Below are 22270 nucleotides of genomic sequence, written 5' to 3' on the forward strand. Positions count from 1 at the left end.
CAGAGAGTCTTGCTTTCTCTGTGACTGGCTCCCTTTCAGCTGGGAAGCACTTGAATACTGCAGCTGGAGATATCAGAAGACCTTGGACCAAGAGGTTACCTAGGGAATGGTTAGACTCGTTTCACAGCTTGAAGCAACCCCTCACTAGGGGCTTCAAAGCAGAGACTGGAAAAAATTCTAAGGGCTTCTCATGCACAACTTCCAACTCAGAGCCCACATAGAACACAGGAACTAGARGACTTCGCTGTTATATTGACAGGGAACCTTGTCACTAATTTCCAAAGGTTCTGCTGTGATTGGGACAAACTCTCGCTTTAAGGCCATCCCAGGGCAGTGCTATTCCCAAGAGCATCTGCAGATATCCTACAAAACAGCCTCACTGCCAACTGCTTTGTGTTGCTGCACTAATTCCCTGCCACTGCAAGGGTAGCTATGTGGCATCGTCAGCCTGTGAAAACCAAGTCCCTTTTTTTGTTTCTTGGTTTTTTTTTCTTTTTTTTTTCTTTTTTTTAATCATGGGCATAATCATTATTTGGTGGTTTACACAAGTCACAATACATGTTTTCCTAAAAGATCAGGACATTCCTTATTGGCTCTAGCAAATAACTGTCTATCATCAGTAACAGTATTTTGCAGCAATCCAAGTCAAGCAAGAAGCATTCCCCTGTCCTAAAGGACTCAGAAGTACAGCCTTGCCCAACTCAACACAATGTTAAGCAAACTGTGAATGTTTTGCACTTGTTGGTGCATCTATAGACAAGCACAAGTCTCATGGGGATTTCCTTGCCTCTCTGTAAGATAGGGACTGTTATGGAGAGGGCAAAGGCAGGACAGTGGTTCAGCATGACACAGCTTTGAGGTATTTTTGAAGCCTTCCCCCAGTGCTTGTCTGAAGGTAGTTCCAAATCAGCCGAGAGGGCTGCTCAGCATGCTAGAGAACTGGGGACACTGGGGGCTGCAACGTATGATGCTCCCATGCCACATATAAGAAAGGTACTGGAGACCAGGGTTTGGCACACCACCCTGGGAGCTGATCCTAGTGTATTTCTGACATTTTGCAAAGAAAATGGGATCTCATTTCTTTTTAAACCACAGAGTTCCTGCAACCCTAGTTCCCCTCTACGTCTGTTAACTCAAGAAAGTAGCAAAGCAGAACTAAACTGATTTCCACCGTGCTATGAGGACAGAGAGTAATGCAGGTTTTTAGAATTATGTGCGAGTTTTTGACTTGAAAAGTCCTCCAAATCCCTGTCCAAAACCAACTAACCAAAAAATTCCATAAACACATTAAAGCAAGTTAAAAAGGATAACATTCTTTCACCTTATAATATTTAAGCTGGTGTTGTCGTGTATGAAATCAGAAGYGGAGAACAGTGACTCACCATGAGCAAAGCAAATCAACTGGAGCTTAAGGCAGGTTAGAAGAACTAGTTAGAATTTTAAGAACTGATTTTGTTTACGGCACAGTTATAAACCTGTTAATGTCTAAAACAAGAATAAATGTAATCAGAAATATGTAATCAGAAATAAACAGGCTGGCAAGAAACACTTCGAAATCTGATATTGGTGCTACTGTAAAAGTAATTTCCTAAGAACAATGACAGCAGGAGGAAATCAAAATCTATTCCACTCTGCTTAGATTGACCTGGTAATTATTAGTTTCATGCAATGCATTTCACAAATTTATTCTCTGAGTCTGTAGATTGTCTGTGAATAGCTATCAAACAGTATTTTTTGAGTGAGTTCTCTATTCAGAATGATTTCCTCCCAAAATTCTAACAAGAATCCTGAGCTGTATATCCTTATGTATGTATCATTGTAATGAATAGTCCATATTCAGAGTACAAGCCAAACTTGTTAAGTTCAAGTGACCTGATCGGTCACATGAAATTGTTTCTGATTTTTTTTTTTAACATGTAGGCTGCATATTGGAAACGACTACTCATGAGTTTATAATTTTTTATTTCTGCCTATTCTTTAACATTGTATTTCTGCAAACATTTCTGCTGTTGGTAMGTGGACTTAAAAAATAGCAAAAAGGTCATAATGATCATAATGTTCACAAGTTTTCAGTTAAGAAAATCCTTTAGACTTGACTGACTATAGACAATAAATATATCCATGTTATATTTGAAATTAGTATCAATAGATATTTATCTCAATGAGGACTTTCCTCCTAGGACAGTCCTGTATGTATAAGCATCTCGTCAACTACTGTATTTGCCAGTGCCTAAGACACACCAATGTAGATGACACATCCTTTCCCCAAAAGAGAAATTAGAGAAAGAGAAGCTAACTGGTACCAACTGCATGCACCACTGCTAGTGGCAAAACAACTTCTACCACTGCCTCTGACATCTCTGCTCCTGTCACTGCCACAGCAGAAGAGCAGTGACAGTAGAGTTAGGAGCAGAAGTAGCAGATGTTCATGTCTTCAGTGTATAAAATACATCCAATCTTAATTCCTTCTTACTCTTTCCATTTGGGGGGAGGAAAAATTGCATCTTTGTATCAATAAATCTGTAAACTGAGAAATATAAAACAATGGGTGCTGTCCATATTTCAAGGCATTTTGTGCATTACATGTACAAATGCCCATCTATGTTAGTAGGACATTATTTAGCTCGCAAAAATTAAGAAATGACAATTTGAATGCCTTTGCAATTTGAGATAGCACCTTTTATACATGTGTGCATGTATACACATTAATATTAAACCGCTTGTAACTCTCTGATTTCTCCAAGGCCAATCTCTAATTTCAGGATATCTTGCATGTTTTGTCTATCTTTTCAACATACAGGGAGAATAGTGGGAATGGCACTTTGCTATCTGCTGGGAAAGTGATAGTGTAAATCTTAGTCAAGAAAAAGATTACAGGTAGGAGAAATATTTTTCATTAGTATAGTCAGAGGCTGCACAAGGGCATTTGCAGAGTAGAAAGAGCTGTGCTGTGTTGTGCTGCTTTAGTATAGTTACTATTTATTCTAGTAATCATCAATTAGTATAGTTAGAAAAAGGAGAAACCCTTTCAGGCAGATGATTCCTTTTTCAGATCTGAAACAGAAGCAAAAATTCCCAGACTAAACGCAAGCTGGGGATTCTTTGCTCTGCAAAAATCTGTACAACTTTGGCATCTGAGCTCTTGGAGGCAAAGATTTCTTTTCCTCAGCAGTTGATGCAAATCTTTATAGATGACTGCTTGCCTGCCACAGGGGCAGACCTTGCTGAGACCTGCTTTCCCACTGTTGCATGAGGCTTTTCCTGGCAGGCCAGGGCACCTTTGCTGAGGATGCTATGCTAAGCAAGAAGTCTTAAAGAGGGCCTCTGCTCTGTGGCAATCCCTGACTGCAGCTGTAGAGGTAGGAAAATCTGACTCCTCAGCTGTATCTGCCTGGGAGAGAGGTTATGGCATTAACTGCAAGTGAATGCGGGTAAGGGGCGGCTCAAGGCGGGAACGAGGTTCACGACTCCCTGGCATCAGAGACCTGAGGGAGCAGAGATTCAACAGGTTCAGTTCAAGCCAGGCAGGAGCTGRCAGTCACATACTGGTTGTCAGCTAATACTTCCATACTCTATAACCTCAACAGAGTCTGAAAGTCAGAAACCCAATAAAATGGGTTATATCCATCTGAAGTTGAGCCCTGAGCAACTTCCTCACCCAAATCACCTGCAGCTGGGCTGAGGTAGTTCTGTGTCCACAGTTACCTGTCAACATTTTGGCATTTGCTCTTGCATATCTGTTTTCTGAGATAAATGATTTACCTTACACGCAWCTTGTGACAATACCAGAATGGCCTAAGAATTACTAGTGCTGCATTAAGAAAAAAATAAATAGATGAAAGACAAAATTGTTACCAAAGGGAGGGGCCACATGAATCAGACTATGATGTGGGTCAGTTAACATTTTGGGCTGCCTTTTCCATTTAGGAAAGCCAGTGCCAAGAGGTTCAGATCTCTAATGAATTACCATGGATTTACTCTAAGGGCAAATGGGAGCAGTAGCTGGCCTGCCTGCCTTGCAGATTTGTTCTGTGAAGTTGCAGTGTCAAAATAATGATTCTTTTCACATCATCTTTTCCTTGAAATTTGTTTTTAACTATGCACACTTACAAGTTACCTTAGGTTGGCTTTGTTGGAAAAAAACAGATTATTCCATGTACCTCGGTTTTGGCTTTTGTGAACTCCTCTGAATGTTGAAAGCCATTAGGTTTCCATGTTCTCCTCTGTGTGATCCTCCTGGTATGGCTTTGTGGTGGCCTGATGTCATACCTAACCACAGAAGACTATGATCTAATACACCATAAACTGTTAAAAAATATAGTGTCAGACACACTGGTTTCCTAACCTCACAGGGAAAATATTCATGTCATAAAACATCTTTGTTTTTAAAAAAGAAGGGCCCCAAAAGATGGTATTTAAAATACCAAAAGAACTATGGTGAATAGGAATATTAAATTGTTGAGCTGACTTTTTTTTTTCTTTTGAGGAAAAGGTAGTATTTGGTACTTCTGTAGAACAGGAAAGATACTCTAAAGACATTAGAAGTTTTGGGTTTTGTCATCCAGATCTCCTTATGTAACACTGGTAGTTCACCAATTTAGCCTTGCTAGARTGGTACAAAATAGCCTATGGATGAGAATTTAATTCAGAGAGTGTGGAATTAGGATTTAAAGTCAATCATTTACAGGCTTAAGCTGAAGAAAGTAGTTATAGWAAATGACACATGAAAATGCAATTAATTTGCTGCAAAATGCTTTTGATGAGGATAATATGGAAGCAGGAATTTTCAGGACATTCTGTACAGAAAGGAAATTGTGAAGGGAGAAAAGCATAAAGACAAACTCTTCAAGACGTAGACTTTAACATTGCTGCTAATCGCTGTTTTGTTTGCAGAAACTGAGATAATGTACGGTTTTACAAACATGCCATTTGTGTTTAGAGCTAAATTGATTTATCTTGAAATGCAGCCYTTTTCCTGAGGGCTTGTGGCCTGTAAAGCTTTCTGAATTTCTTTTCTTTTTCTTTCTTTCTTTTTTTCTTTTTTCTTTTTTTTGGCTCACAATGGATACATTCCCACATATAAATAATAGTGGAAGCTTGCAGCACTCCAGAGGGAGAGGAAAGGTTGGAATTTCCCAGGTCATGCTCTGGAATTCAGCCTTCTGCAAGACATGTGCTAGTATCTCTAAGTAGAAAAGATGTTTACAGCTGTTTTCTGTTTTCTGAGACAATTTTAATAACATCACTGTCTATACTAATTCATTCTTTGAAGACCAAAAAATGCATTCACTACTACCACTGGTGATCTTTAATGCACGCATTTCCATTTTCTCCTCTCTCTCTAATTAGGAAAGAGAAGAGTGTTGTTCATTTCTTTCCTTGTTACACAGCTCACAAAAGGTATCAGCACAAGGGGAAAGCAGCGCAGCGCAGCACAGCACAGCTTTTTCCAGATGCCCCTGTACAGCCCCAATTTCCAGGTGCTGATAAAACAGGGAGAGGGACTGATTGAGGTCCTTCTCCTTTGCCTGGTGAATTCTGCATTTCTTCTTGGCAAAGCGAGCGTGCCAAGGCTGGCAGCAAACTCAGCACAGGCATTTTGCTTGCAGCCCTCAGTGGTCCCCACCTATGGTGGGGGTGACTGGCAACTCCCCAAGACCAAGATGCTGGCAAGGCCTCCCTGCCAGGCAGCAAAGGTGCAGAGCAGAGCAACCGCAGTCGCTCAAAACCATTTCACACACGAGTGCCTGTGCCAGCATTGCTGCTCCACAGCATGGCTTCCCCCCAGCCAGTTGTGCACGTATTTGAATTACAGTCAGAGCATGACACCTCACAGCTCTCAATCACCCACAGGCTCTATTTGAATCACTAATTCTGGAGCTGGTTGTGGCATCTCACTGACCCCAAATCTGGAGGGAAGGGTGTGCAGGGTGCCAGGGGGTTCCCAGTTGCAGCTTARGCTTGGCTGAATCTTCACCGGGAGCAGGCAATAAGAGCAATTCCTTGTACTGATTCTACCCCAGACCATGGGCTAATGCAAACACAGGTTAGGGCCTGAGCTCTATCACTTTAAGCTAGCTCTAGTTATAGTGCCCTCAGAGGGGCACAAGGCTCTGCYTCCAGTCCAGCAGTTAGAGCCTGAGGCTGCAAAAGCTGGTAAATCAGTCTAAAAATAGGTGCTTCAGTAAAAGTTTGTTTTTCAGTTCTATTTTCTTGGCTTACAGTGTATCACGCTAAAAATGTGGGCAAGTGGTTTTTAGTACTGAGAGACGCCTTTTCATTTTAAAAGAATGTCCCCACCAACCACATCCCCATGTAAGGAAAAAGAAGCAATTTACTGGTAAGGCTGTTAAGCGGGAAGGCAGAGCTACATTCTCCATTAAACCTTACTGTCATTTGAGTGAGGCTTCGATGTTTTCCAAAGCTCCTTACCAGGAGTGACGTGCACATGGAGCAGGGCAAGTTCAGTGCACACTCCACTACTCTGTGTTTGGGCTACTGAAAACCAGAAGCATTACAAGGCTGTCAGGCAGAGTCTCTTTTTTCCCTTGAGCATTGTGGTTGCTTAGGTCTGTGTGTTCACGTAATCAKAGAAATCTTGGGACTAAATAATTTGTCATGAAGGCATGATGTGCTGCAGCTGGTGTCTGGCCTTGCAGTTTACTGTATAGTATGATATGACCGACATTTTGCAGGTATTATTTTTTGAGTAAAGGAGAAATATCCTTGTGTCAAACTGGAATGCATGGAAAGCATTACAGAAAAAAAAGGGGATAGAAAAGTTTTTCTTATACGGAAAATTTCTCATATGCAGCTTGATACATAAGACAACAGAAGAGACACATTCACGGGCTCTTACCCRTGTTTAGGAGTAGAAGGCAATCACTGCTCAAAATCTGTATTTTGATTAATAAATATTGATGATTATTCAAGTGTCACCCTGAAAATAAGAAAAAGAAGGAGTAGTTCTTATTCTGTTTTTGCAGACAAATTCTGTTTTCATAATGGGACAATCTTAAACTCTAGGATCTGAAAAAAAAACAAAAGGCAAATTTGGGGAGATACAAAATCTGGATGCAGGACTAAATTTCAGAACATGGATTCATCTAATATTAAAAACAAAACCAAATGGTGAACTTTTTAACTCAACTCTGGTATCCTGCTGATTCAAGAAGCCCCTAGATTCAAAGAATGTAAACTCTGCTATGACAGGAGATGAGAGCGCTATTTTATGGAAAGCAGGAACCTTTTTTAAATAGCCAGTTTATGACTTGGCTTGAAAGCTGGAAATAATTAAGTGTTCTTGTCAAAGGTCAAAGTCATAGGGTTAAATTCCTAGGAACTCAAATAATCCTTAGTGATTACACCAAGATAGAACATTTGGCCCCTTTCTATCCATAGTGGAAAGGCAACAAGGAACAGAAATGAGTTATTCCTAGGTTATTTGGCCTTTCAAATTCCAGATTTGACATTATGAGACTCATCACACACTCTTGGTTTAAAAAGCATATCTGAGGTTAAAAAAGATCTGAAAGTAAAAATCACAGCCAAATAACGTATTTATAGCAACACCAAATATGAACTAAATGCCAAATCATAAATTAAGATCCTGATTCATATTCTACGTCTGATGTAACCCTAATGAATTCAATGGAGCATGAGACTGTGCAACAGGAATCTATCTCCAATAAAAACAACTGCACTGGTCTTGCTCTTAGGGAACTGCTATGCTCTGTTGTTTTCATTAAAACTGCAAAATAGTCTAAATTGGTACGGATTTCGGTGCTAAAATTTGAAGTCATACGCAGTGTTATTATTGACCAGCACTCAAAAACATAAAGAAGTGCAAGGCAGAATTTACTTCTAGGGCACTTTTTTTTTAACAAATGCTTCTAAGCATTTGGTAACATCAGCTTCTAAGTGAAATAACAGCTTTCATTTGAGAAACTTGGTTGAAATGTGACATAATAACGAGTATCTTTAGTTCCCTAATACAAGCTATAAACACTTCCTGTTTCGTGGAGGGGGTGTCGGGGGCAGAATACAGCTCCTTTCAATATACCTGTCAGCTTTAAAGCAGAAGGACAGGGTCAGAGGGAGGAGATGGAGAAGGCTGATACGTCCTCTATACACTGCACGCTAAGGGGAACATACGTTGCGTTATCACTCTGAGAGTTGCTTTCCCAATTTCCTTTAATTCGGTCTTTTGCTTAAAGTGATGTCCTTTCTGCGGGAACAGACTATTTTTACAAGCCAAAGAATCACAAAAACCTTAGAGAGCATTTCTCAGCTCTAATTTCCTATGGGGTCAACTTGTCCTTTTTGGGCCAAAACAGATTCTCCTGCACTCCCGTACATCAGGAGTACAGACTTGTGGTTTTACCCCAGTGTTTAAAGTTCAAAAGCTTCTTTACTGATCCTCATACAAGGATTCAGTTCATTCTCTGTCTATATCCCTTKCTTGATTCCAAGCAAAAACTCTGGAATCAGTCTCATTGTGTAGACCTCTCTCTCCGCAATGGAGTGAACTGAGGCCAAAATATATATAGTGATGAGACTTTGTGATAGTTCAGATCCTGGCACAGAGAAATGGATCCATCTCTACTACAGATGGCCCCCCTGTCTATGCCTCCTCTCATGCCCTTGTTCTGCCAGTCTGCAAACCGTCCGGCTCGATCAATTCATCCTTGTTCATCCCCCTTCTTCCTTCCCTTTCAAATTTCTAAATCCAAAGAGCAACTGAAACCGTGTAATGACCTTATGCACTGACTGTTCTGTCTTTTGTGAATCTAAATTGATTTTCCTTGCATGGGAACATCCACAACCTACCCTTTGACCTTCAGCCTGAGGTTGTGTGTTAGGAGTGAGAGAGAATGCGAAAGCACATTTGACTGTCAGCATTGGCAAGAAATATGAGCCCTATACTTGGCAGCAGTCTGTTTCTGTCCAGTGCCTGGAAAAATGGGAATTGCTAGACTTGGTTAGACACAAAGGTCAGCATCCTGCCTCTGACACTAGCCAGCGCCAGATGCTTCAAGGAAAGGTCYGAGAACCCTATAGTTGGCAGATATGGGATAATCCCATTCTTACCTCCTTGCTTTGGAGGACAGTGTAGCCAGCACACACACAAACACAGACACGYACTGGCAACTGCCTGCATCTGAGACCTCTCTTTCTGGAAATACTGCAGTAATCTTATTGTCTCATATACAGTATTGCTAAATACCAATTGTGATAATGTGCAACATACACCAAAGACTAGACTCTGTTAAAGAAGGGAATGAATAAGACAAGGAATGAGGAGGATCCAGCAGCTAAGTCCAGCATATGGGTTTCTGTAATCAGCACGTAGCTGAAGATTCACTTGGATGAATGAAAATGGCTGAAGAAACAACCCAATTCACCTGCCCAAAGTCAGCAATCCAGGCAGTAGCTAGAATATTATTTTGACAAAAGAACAACATTGTTGGAATAAATTGCTAACTTATAGCCCATATTTCCTCAACTGGGACACATGCTTGATCATGATCTACTATTCCTTTCTCACCCCTCCAGGGTCAACAGTTAAGCTTCYCAATGATTTTCAGTAAGTAATCAACGATCTTCAAACCTCTAAGCTATGCTCAACTTGTGCTAATTGTGTGTCTAGCACCCAGTGGAAGGAAGATGACAGACAGTTACCAGATGACTTCAGCCATCTCCTGACTACTCTGAAAGAGGTTCTATTCTGTTCTGAAAGGACAGATTGTGTTTGCTTTTGCTTTCCTACGCCCATGCTAAGCCTTGTGAAGCAACCAATAATTGTAACTCTCCTCAGAGCCTTAACATCCTGTTCTGTGGCAAATTGGGCTGATCCTACCAGACACGTAAGGGAGTGTGCAGCCCTCAGCTAGATGAGTGCTGCTGTGCAGCCATGACCCATCCTGTAATGTGATCATCCCTCACATCAGTGGTTATTAATTGAGAAGCCAAATTCCTAAAGCCTCCTTACCTTTCCTCACACCTTCCTCCTTCTACCCTAGTAAATGATTTTCTTGAAGTGAACAGCTTTGTTTCCTTCAGTGAAATCTACTCACAATCTTTTAAGCTGGAAAACCAGAGCCCTCCCAAGCTACTGGGCTCCTGAGAATGAAAAGGCACTGGGAGGACTGGAGCAGGTTTCTGGGATTGAGTTACACAGACTATAGAGCTCTGCTGCCAAAATGTTTTTGAGTTGAGGTCCCCATGGGGTAGGGGGGTGCATGGGATACCCTACAGGAACAGCAAGTAGCTGTGACCTGGATGCAGGGGATTTATACGCACATGGAAATTAGCATTTGAATCCCAGTATTACACCGTGAGACTCATCACAGTGGGACCAGGCTGAGTTAGATATCTTCCCACCCTGCCCTGAACAGATGACCCATTCTGCCTACCTATTAGTGTATTTTTATGCTATCATTGAGCCACATGGAAAAATGGGTGTTCTTCGTGTAAAATTGCAGCTTGTATTGGAAGTGAAGTGTGTCAAGAATTCTGAAAACTACTGAAAATGTCACTGTGAATTTCCTGCCCAATTTCTTTCTATGTTACGAATTTATCTGCTGTTAAGTATATCAAATGATTATGAAAACATTCTACTGTTTAATACCAACAGCTCAGATAAGAGGGGGAGGAGGTAATTTGCAACGATCTGCTAGAGAATTTTCAGACTGATACAGTTCAGGAAAATAGAAACCTTAGTAAATTTTGCTTGTTTAATTAGTGCCTATTTCTAAGCCTCAGATGTACTGCAGAATTCATTCTGCACCAGTAACTAAAAATGCATAAAATTGTAGAGCGTTATAACATGATAATCCACATTATCTGCTACCACTGCTATTTGATAGCCCTTCAAACAAAGTACAAAGCAACCTTGATCTTCCTAATGCTCTTTACTCAGAAAGAGGCCCAACACAAAGGGACTATGAAGTCTGCTTTCTAAAATCAGTGGGCATGAAAAATAGGATTGCAGTTTCTTGGCAAAAAAAAGTGTTTCCTAAGTATCGATGGAGCAAGCTATTTTTAGTTTGTTCTAAAGTATTTGTGAGGGGCCTCTAGGCACAGAAATTCTTCTTTCCTAATCTGGAGAATATCTTACTCCCTCTCTTTTGCAATGTATGCTATTGATCAATAAAATAAGTAATGTCATAGGCAGCTTTTTTTTCGGAAAAGTCCCTTAAATGAAAGTTCTCCCTGCCTTCTCTCATCCTTTACAGACACACTTCCATCCAAGAGTTACTAACCCATCTGAAAGCAAAGGAGAGCGCTATAGCTGGAGCCAGAGCTGAGTGTGGGCAGAGCAGAGCCCCAGTGTTAACTCTCTCCTAGGCTGCCTGTGTGCAAGTCACCTATGTCCTCAGACCCCAGTAGGCAAACACTACCTCTCTTTTTTCCCTCCTCTTCTCTATTATTTCTGCAGTGGCAGATGATCAGCAGAGCTCCTCTTTTCAGGCAGCGCATGGTTAGAGAAATAGTAAATTCATATTCAGGGCTCCTAGTCCCATATGTGATGCTGTGTGACCATGTGAGGCAAGAAATTGATCTAAATTCCTTCTGCTGGCTCAGATTGGTTCAAAAATGTTAATGGTTACCTTTATATTGGCAATATTCACGCCAGATCAGACCTTGCAATCTGTACAGAGCCACCGCAAGAGCATGAAATCAGCATRAACTCTGTATTGCAGGTTCTAGCCAAACCATCAAATGTTACTGTGAGTCCCTTCCTGGAGAGGGTCAAGTTTGTACTGATGGATGATGGCTCTGTGTAACCCTCTGTTGACTGACCTGGGCTTTGGGTAGTCCAGGTCCTCAGCAGGTTTAACAGTGCTATCCACTACTACATGTTGCACCTCTGTGCAGTGGTTACAAGAGCGAAAAGCATGCCACGTGCCTGACAAACGAAGCTTGCCGGCCCACTGATCAGAAAACCCCTCCCATATCAAGCCACGGCTTGATGTTTCAATCCTCTGCCCTTCAGCAGATCTCTGTGCCTGAGATCTCCCTAAAAGGGATACTGAGAACCCACTGCTGCAAGGTCTTGCAAGATACMATTCGTGACTGCCTCCAGGGTGCATTGAGAGCCCAATGTACATTTCCCTGCACCTCACACAGCCAGTACTCAGAAGAAACCTCATTAGCTTGCTACCAAGAAACCTCTGTTCACATTTCAGTCCATCTTGCCTTCCCTAGGGGATACAGCCCAGCCCTGGCATCCCTTGCCCCTCCTCTGGTAGAAAAACAGAGACTTTCACTTTCAAAGACTGTTTCCTGAGCAGTGCCGCTAGGCTGTTTGGCAGTGGCTGCTGGGGCCAGATGCTTGCCCTGTAACTGATCCCATTGCAGCTTGACAGGGCAGGCCTGGTCTTTAAAAAGAACAACTTCAGGATGTAACAGGAGAAGTTAGGGGGCCTCACAGATTTAGAGCCAGTACAATACCAGCTCTGAGGATGCTGTTCCATGTGGTTAATCCCTGTAGCTATTAAAGAATAAATTGTTATATAAAGCCATGCTGTAGCCAAGTAGAGTCTCAGGAACATGATGGTCACCAGAGAGCTGTTTGAGGCCTGGTAGCTACTTGCTTGCTGTTAGGAACACTCATGAGGTTATAAAAGCTTTTGAGGAAATATTTATCATCCTACAAGTCCTGCCATGGGGACTGAGGCTGCATTAGGTACCTAGTTCTTCTATTGTGCTGCCCATCATCTGCTATTTGAGCTGAAACAGTATCTTCTCCAGTGTAAATGTTTTCCTATGGAAAATGGGGGGGTTTGATTAAATGAAAATTTTTATCACACACACTAATACAGAGTAARATGTTACCATGTCAGCAAAGAAACAAATGCTCCTGAACTCAAAAAGATTCAGCCAAAATGTTGCAGGTTTTCATACTGCCAAATTCAGTGTTTTCCATGCAAAGTGTCAGATAGACATCTTTTCTGAAGGAGCTCTCCACCTTCCTGTTTTCTCATCAAATGGTCAGAATCAAACCACTATTTACTGTCAAGTGGGGGAAGAAAAAGGTCTGTAGGCTGTTCAGGGTAAGCTTCTTTTTTTCTTGTAAATTCATGAAAAACTAAGCTTTGAAGAAAAAGAAAAAAGAAATTTTCTTTCACCTGGAAGAAAATAGAGATACTTGCTTTCCTCTGATCTTGAAAAAAAGACTTTTTCCCTTGAGACTGCAAGAAGAAATTCCTGTATTTTTGCACTAAAAATGCCCTGCTCCACTTGGCTTTTCAATGAGGCRCTGTTCTCAAGGGCAGCATCCATCTCTGTGTAAAAGCTCTGCCCTCCTGCCTGTCACCCTGAAAAGCTGCGTAATGTTTTAGAGTGAGCCAGAGCCTCACACRTGGTGCTCTCCTTCCTCAGCACACCAACCTAGTCAGGGAATGACTTGCTTGAAGAACTTGCTTGAACAAAGCTTTGCAGAGGCTTTACCCTGAGCTGGTACATTCTTGAAGCAAATCTGGGTAAGCTCGTTTCATTTCATAATTTTAAGGAGGCAAATTTACTTCGTGGTTACAGGATGTTTCCTTGCTAACTTCACAGATTAGCAGGAATTAGGTGACATAACTGAGAAAGGGACTTTGGCCCTTAGTCCTATAAAGTCTTCTTTCAGCAAATTTAGTATTTTTTGTTTTTAAAATCTAAGGTAAAATGATTCTATTCAATTCAAATGCTGTCTCCTGAAGAACATCATTTTGTGTGTGTGTTCCCTCTCCTTCTCTTTTTTCCCCTTGAACCTTCTTTGTTTCAACTGAGTCCTGCCCCAAGAATAGTAATAACTTCAGTTTGATTAAAAGAATAACTATTCCTTTTCTTATGTGCTCCCTTTCCAGATTTTTGGTTGATGCCTAATTTTTACCTATCCTGAAAGTTTTCAAATTACTGAACACAGAAGCAAACTGCAAAGGAAATTTGCAGGTCTCTGTTCTAAATAAAGCTCACATACATATTTCTCATTTCTTTAAAACCAGATAGCATCATAGTGATAATATTAAAGCTATTGCCAAAGTGTAACTTCATTAAGTTCAGAATGAAGACTRGTCATTATTGGCAGTGCTTTACTGTGTTTTAGTGGAACTGAAAGTATGAATAYCCTTCATATGAGCACAAAATGTGAATAATGAAGATATTTGCAGGTATATGCTCTCAAAAGAAAAGCATGGATCCAGAAGCACTGCACACAACTTTTTCTCTGAAAGTGATTAAATGCAGATGGCTACTGGGAAAACTAGATTTCACAATAGCAGTCATACAGGACCCTTCAGACCATTTGGCTAGTAATTTAAGTCAGAAGAGAAATTCACAGAATGTGACCCCTGGAATGTAGTTATTCCAGGAAGATGTAACATATTATCACAGAATGAATTCCAGAACTGAGTTATTTCTGGTAACAATTGAGCTACAACAAAAATATTTACAACTAAATTATTAAACAAAAACATTCCAACGTTTGTCAAGGATGTTATTTACAATGAATAATCACTGCAGCTCTCCTGAGTTTCCTCTTAGAGGAGAAATAGACATTTTGGAAATGGTCCTATACATTAATTTATAAGCTACATRTAACACCCATTATTTTTAAACAAYGGAGTAATAAATAGCAAAGAGAAACAAGACACGCAACTCTCAGAACTTCTGAAATTGCCCACATACATACTTCAACATACTTCTTTAAGGGCAGGCAGGTCACACTTGTGACTCAGGATCACCTTGCAATCAACTACTGCTGATCTTTCTTTTCCTTGCATACGAAAAGAGATTACACAAGTCATATGCAGACTACCAATTCCTTACTCTAAAGCTCTTCTTACCAGCTATGTCAATCTTGGCCCCAAAAAATCCAGCTCTGGAGGAATCTAGGATATTTCACTCAAAAGAAATCTTGGCCTGTGGGTGTCTCCCAGTTGTAAACATCTCACAGTCCTTAATGTGTCCTACATCTATTTTTTTTCCCCATTTTCTCTTCCATGCATGCTACCATGTGGCACTTCTCCCTGRAACAGCTCACCTCTCCTATCCCTTCTTTTCAGAATAACATATGTACTTCAGCCTCTATTCAGTCAGCCTTGGAGTAATATTTGCTGCAGCCTYGACTTCTTTTCCTGGTACTGAGAAAAAGGACAAATGCTTTACTCTCAGATCTTCTGCATTCCTTGCTATGCCAAAGTATCCTGAAACAATGTAATAAACTCTTTGCTCACACAATGCCAGTTATGTACTTTGTTATTTTAGGGAAAACATTTTGCAGTAACTAAAGATAGTCTTGGGTTTTACGGTATTTATTTACTGAAGTGTATGTTGAGCAATTTAACCTTAGCACAGACAAAGTATCCCAGGGAGATTTTAGTGCAGTAATCTACCTGTTTTGAGAGAAAGTCTTCCTTTCATTTAGAAAGGAGAAAAAGGGGATTCAAAGTGCAGTCGAGTACATAATGTCATTCTGATTCTGGTCTCCCATTTTACAGTGACTTATTCCTGTTATTTCCACTGATTTAAAGCATCCCATAGCTGGAGGCGAATCAGGAACCTGAGCATAACTGCCATAGATCTATCAGGCCAGTTATTATGGCTTGGCTTGTCCTATACCTTCTCCCCCTGTTAGTCCTAGCCCTGTCTCTTTTTCTAAGCACAGGAGCAGCCAGTAGAGCTGGGATTTTCTGCACTATTCATACCATTTCATGCAAAAGGCTCCTGTTTAGTTCCATGATAATTCTGCTAGGCAGGGAGGTGCTTCAAAAAGGGTTCCATGTACATTTTCATAACTCRGCAATGTGTCATTCAACTCTGTTCCTTGGAACATGCCTAGAACATCTATTTTCAATTTTGTAAAAAAAAAACAACCCCAGAAGGAACTGTAGTCTCTCCTCTCAAAACCACCAGTTTAGTCACCATCAAAACCAATAGACGTCTAGGTTATTATTTCCACTGTGAGAAAAACATATCAAGTGCTGCTGTGCTATAGCTTTCCTGGAAAGACCCAGAATTCTTAAAAATGTACCCATTTTCAGACTGCAATGTGAAAACAGACCTGSGACCAGATTTACTGTAAAAAGCTCCTTCTAGACTATGAATCTTCCAGCAAACCTCTGACGGATTCTGAGCAACATTTTGAGCAATTGTTAGAGCTTTACTCTGAAGCCCAACAAGACATATCATTTCACACATCTTTGACATAAGCCCCATTGAACCTTGATGGACGGCTTTACTTTTTGGTATCTGCTGGTGCTTCAATACAGCTTCATTCTCTGAGCAGAGAAACAAACCCAGAGTTTTGAAATGAGAAGGAGACCCAAGGCAGCCAGTTTGTATCTGGTTTTGATATTTCTGCTTTTGGGAACTTTTAATGTAGATTTCTGCTCTGATTAAATAGGAAAGGTTTTTTTGCTGTGTTTGGTGGGGTCAGGCCCAAAGCACAGAAATACATACCTGTTGGAAACAAGAGCTTTGTTCTCTAAAAAAACCAAAGGACTCCCACAAAGGAATCTMTCTCCCAGGGCTCACTGATACGCAGTAATGAAAATGCGAACATCCATGTTTTCTGGTAATTCATCTTCATTAGGACCAACTTTCTCTAATTCTTTCTTCTTTGTCATTGTTCAGGGTTTGCACTGGAAACTCCTTTCCCATTTCTACTATTGCAATATATCTATATAGGCATATATCTATGGCTAGGGATGTGGCATCTGTTTTTAATRCTACTGAACCAATATAAAACAAAAGTCAATTCTGAGGCAAAGGGCTTCTGCAGTTGATATTACCAAGCAGAAGAGCAGAAAGAAGGTATTAACAGGGTAACAAAATTTCTTATCAGAGATCACATTCCATGGCAAAGTTGGGAAAAGAGCTGTAAGTCTTTTGGTTTCTGCTCCACTACCTTTACCAGGAAGACTAACTTTGTGAAACACCCAGCTTACTCTGGAGTGGCATATCCACCTCTCCCCAAGGGTCGGTTGCTTGCAAGCACAATCTTGACTGAATGTATACCAAAGTAGCTCCTGGAGGAAATAAAAAGAYACAAATCAACCACAACTGGATGAGGAGGGGCTTGCTCAGTTAAGCTCAATTACCTAAGAGATATCTGAAACCTTAAGAGGGTCCTGACTAAAACATGCTTAGTGAGCAGGAGTGTTTCCTGCAGGCTGACATGCTTGGCTGTTGTGATCAAGACAGCTTGGCAGCCCCCCTGGAAGTGCTCCAGGAACAGCTCACGGTCTGCAGACCATGACTTGGAAGGCCATATGACTAAACAAGACTGTCTGTCACGACGGCCTTATGCCAGAGACAATGAAAATGGGAAAGGAATAAGATGCAAAAGTACTCGAGTCTACTGAATTGTTTTATGCAACATTTGCTTCATGTCACGTTTCATGTAACAATTGCTCTGTGTAAAAGTGATTTATGTAAAATGGCCTGAACGGGCCACGGATATATAGAAAACATTGGGCGGTTGAAACTGAGGGATGTACAGCTCAGATAAAATCTCTATGAGTCTAAACATTATGAGGTGCTAATTACCTCAAAGGGGACTATCAACATATAGATTCATGGAGCTATAGATTCAAGATTCGAGGATAAAAATATCTTTAGAAAAATAGAAGGTGGCCACAAGACTTAGGGAAAAATGGGTAAGGGGACTATAACAGGGGTACAAACTGCAAGCTGGAAGAACAAATGATCATTTGGACTGGTATTGAATAGGAGAAGGGTCTTTTCTAAAGGTGGAATACCTCTGGAAATAACTTCTGCCAAGCATACTGTAGACTGCAAAAGAGTAAAAGAATTAACAGTCATCAAATCATTCAATAACGAACCTATTGGCATTTATATTAGGAATCTCTCTAGGAGGGACAGCCCCTGTGAGCCAAAACGCTGCAGTAGTTGATGTCTGTAACATGGATACAGACTGTAATGAACTGAAGCTGACTGAAAGGAGGAGTCTATTTTMTTTTAGTGTTTGAGCAACAGTTCGCTGGCATTTTTCACGAACTCAGTGACTGAGAACAAATCCTGGAACAAATTATTCAACCACAAATTTGGGGGAATTATAAATTTACATATGTGTTTCAAATAGCAAAATGCTCTGAAAAAGGAGAAGTGTCAATCTGGATGCACAACATCAATCTATCTAATTGAGGAAACTGGGAAGCTGGGAACAAAAATAACCACTTGAAAGAAGTGGCAAACCCTGAGCAATTATTCTGATGTGCTCAACACCCTGGAGGAAAAGCATTCAGTTTTTCCCTTTCATCTAAATTTAACTTTATATTTCACCATGAAGGACGGTCCTCAGATACATTTCCTTGTGTCTACAGTAATATATCTATCGTCTGACTTCCCCAGGAGCACTTATCCACATCCTTACAGCTGGAAAGGCCATATCCTCAGTATTTGAAATTATCACAAAGAGTTTACAAAATTATGATGAGACTTCTAAGGACTAGGCAAATGCTTTACCTCCTGTGACACAGGGAGAAAACAGCAATCTTAACAGCGCAGCAGAGATTAGCATAAAGAGACTTACATATGCATACAAGAAGATGACCAATTATATTAGCAAAAGGCACCTTTCGCCAATATGACAGATTTTGTACTGAAAGTTCTGTAGGTTAAAAAAGGTATATTCATCTCCCATCCCATTAGAATAACAGCTCCAGCCTATTCCAGCCTGCCCTTGGATTTTCTAGGGCTTCCAAATGTCTGAGGACCCTTTTCTCCTTCTATCTGACCTGTTCTTTCAAAGGTAATGTACACCCAAAGCACTAATGTGGCTGCAACTTTTTTCTTCRTTAAGGAAGCTTTGTTTCTGTGGGAATCAAAATTTTCAAACATGGCCCACTGAGGCACTGAGGTGCCTCTACAGGCTCTAGCTCACTATCCTAGGAGACAGAGCTGCAATAACTGGAGAAGTCCTTGTTCCCAGAGCTTTGGGTCTGCACCTACTTCAGCCTCAAGTGCCAAAACTAACAAGGATCGTGGTCCAGAAAGTTCAGCCAAAATGCTCCACAGCCAGTCTTGCTAGCAATGGTTGAAACTGATGTAAGTTACTTTGGTGCACATGGCCATAACTGGAAATTTAGGATGAGACATATTAGCCGGATTGCTGCATGTCTGGATGAGGTGCAAGGCAAGCAACTGGAGACAACACCCTGCAGCATRAATTTTATTCTTAGTGGGAACACTGTGCCTAATCCCTCTTTGTGAACCTGAACTTGAAAGTCTTGATCTTGCCATCTCCAAAAAAAATTAGCAAACAATAGTGCTGGTGGAGCTAGGAACTCCCGCCAGCTTGGCCCATGCAGCAGATGAGGAGAATGTAGCTTCAGAAGAAATATTAGTATGACTGGCTTCTAGCCAATGAGTACAGAACCTAGTCTCGTTCTTCCTATCTCAAAAGTGAACATTGGTCTTAGGAAAAATGTTCCACAAACAATTTAACATCCTTGTTTATGTAGGTGAGCAGCTGATTAGTCTGGAGGTCAAAACATTTGACTTTTGCCGCAGATGGAAAAAGCTAAGACTAGCAAACAGGCAGTTTAAATAAAGATAAAAACATAAACAGTACTTCATAAGGTGATTAATCAACTCCACATTTTAAAACAGAATAGACTTGGGGACAGATTGATAGGGTTTTTGTAGTTTTGAGCCACACAGAAATTAAAAAGTTTACCTTTTGTACCTTTTCCACTAGGAAGCTTTCCAGCAAGTATTCCACTCTGAAGTTGTGTGCCTTCCAACTAAAAAGCCAAAGTGCAACAAATCATCGCTCCTTTTTTTCTTGCTAACTTCAGGTTTTTTGCTGATGGTCTGTCCCACCTTGGTGCTTCCCACTTCCCCYCTTTGTCCCCCTCCTTTGACCTCAGAGATCTAGCTTAATTTTCTTACTTACTGGCAGAGCTTTTTGAATCTTGTCTTGATTAGCTGCCGTTTTCTCTCAAATTTCTTCTGACTGTGTCACACCACCACTTTGTCTCTATCCGTACTAMCCTTTCTTCCTCTTCAGTCATGCTCTGTTATGCAATGAGGGGAGCTTACAGAAGCCTCAGTATTGATTGAAATTGCAATAAAGAACTCAGTTACTCAGTATTCTTCATAAGATATATGTTAGAACCTTTCTCCTGAATTAATTAGATTTTTCCCTGCGTGCCTGACCCAGCTGCTGGGGGTGCAGCACAGTTGYATGGCCTTTACTTGACAGCTAGGATCACTTCAGGCTCTGCAACCCTCTAAAGAGCCTGCTACCAGTACCTTATTGCATCTGTTGTTTCTCTAGGAATTACTGACACTGTAACTGACTGACACCGCTATCAGCATAATCAGAACAACTGCAGCAATGTCTCAGAGRGCACGGGAGTTTATGAACTCAGAGACGGCCTAGGAGAAAGGGTTTCAGAAAAGGCARAAGGAGGAGTACACCTACTCTCATTCCCTCATGCTCCCTCCTCTGTTATTCTTCCTTTCTGACTGACAGGAATTTTTTCACCAAGGAAAGGAGTTGTGCACCTAATCATATTTTTCCTGTTTGTGGATTTAGATGAATGGCTAGACCTTGTTCCAACCCCACACCAACGATGGGTGCTCACTGCATCTCCATCACTCCCAATCCCTGCTCACACGGGAAGGAAATCCTGCTACTCTATCTTTGCTTCTTTTAAAGCAACTCAGGCCCTTGGCTTCTTAATAATTTGGGACAATGGGAGCAAGGGTCCTGAACCAAGGCAACTTTACTGCCCATAACTTTAATCTGTTGTCCATACACAACGGTGCTGTGTCTGAATTCATGGACATGCAGAGCTCTGCTGAGCCAGACAGCCTGCAGCAGTCTCACCTTGCACAGCACAGCTGGGCTGAGGCGTGGAAAATCTGAAGCCCATGATCTAACTTTCCAGAGGTATAAAGCTCTTTTCAGCACTGAAGCAAGAAGGATAGAAATTTTTCAGCAATTTTAACTGCCAAATAAATAATCCTAATAAAATGAAATTATTACTCTGAATAGCTCCACTGAATCTGGTGCCTACAATGCAGTCACAAATGACCACTGAATACTCCTGTGGGCTTTCTTCAAAAAACAGTCTGAGTATCTGAGCAATCCAGTCAAAAACAAAATTTGCCAAGCTGAGAGGAAATGACTAAAGCCAGAAGAGAAACATTTGTGGTTTCTCTCTTTTATAAGGAAGAGGAGAGTAAAAATTTACTCTTAACAACAGTCTTCCCTAACTAGCGAATGCACAGACTTGATTTCCTCAGGCTACATTAACCTTACAGAAGATTAAAGAAAATGCAATGGGAAAGGTCCGTGGAGGGAATTAAGAATGTCCCTGGCAAGGTAAGAACTACCTGGCTAAACTGCCTATTGCAAAAGCTGGCATTTTTTTAGAAGCCATACTGTCTAATACCTGAGCTTGAACCTTAAAGTCTAGTAACAGTCTGGTCCCTGTTAATGGAGCATTCACGTATATGTGGAAACATGTAGCAATCTTGCTGATTTTTGAAAAATTCTACCAATTAATTTGAATTTTGTGCTTTTTAGGGCTATATTATTTACCATTTTACTGCCCTGGGATTTTTTTACTGAAAAAATACTCCCTCTATCACAACTAACCATTGCAATTCACCTCTTCCAACTATTTGGATGTTATTAAGCTCTTTAATGATGACTTGTTTTACTAGAAATTAAAGAAGTCCTGCCTTATTTACAAAAGCAAAACAGGAACTTGGCTGGTAGTAGTAAAGTTTATTTTCAGAGTTGCCGCTCCTACTTGAGAATGAGCTAAAATCCATGCACGTGCTGATAGGAAATGCTGGACTATAAACTCTTCTGGAGAAAGCCTATCCTTGTTCTTACTTAGAAGTGCATTATGAAACAGATCATAAGTACTTAATTATATTATCTACTGTATTTGTCAGGCAAGAAGTTTCTCATTTCCTTTTTACTGCTGAATGTACTGTAAAATCTGCTCCAGTCAGTCATGGATGCACCAGGCCACACTGGTAATTCTCTCAGTAGCGTTTTGGAAAGTGARAAAGGTCAAAGATATTTTAAAGCAGAGTTTTAAAGGCAAAGGAGATCATTCTTCATACAAGTTTGAGCATAAGTGTTTTGATTGCCATTGCTATTCATTTCTAGGTTTTCTAGCCTACAGATAGTCATGTGACTGAATTTTAATCATGTTTTTCTGCTTTATTAAAATGATTCAGAGTGACTGAAGATCATAGAATAATTGGTACTTTGATGGTCTATCATGTTGGG

The sequence above is a fragment of the Rhea americana genome, unplaced genomic scaffold, assembly GCF_003343005.1.
Source record: "Rhea americana isolate MKP2758 unplaced genomic scaffold, rheAme1 scaffold_156, whole genome shotgun sequence".
NCBI classification, from domain to species: Eukaryota; Metazoa; Chordata; class Aves; order Rheiformes; family Rheidae; genus Rhea; species Rhea americana.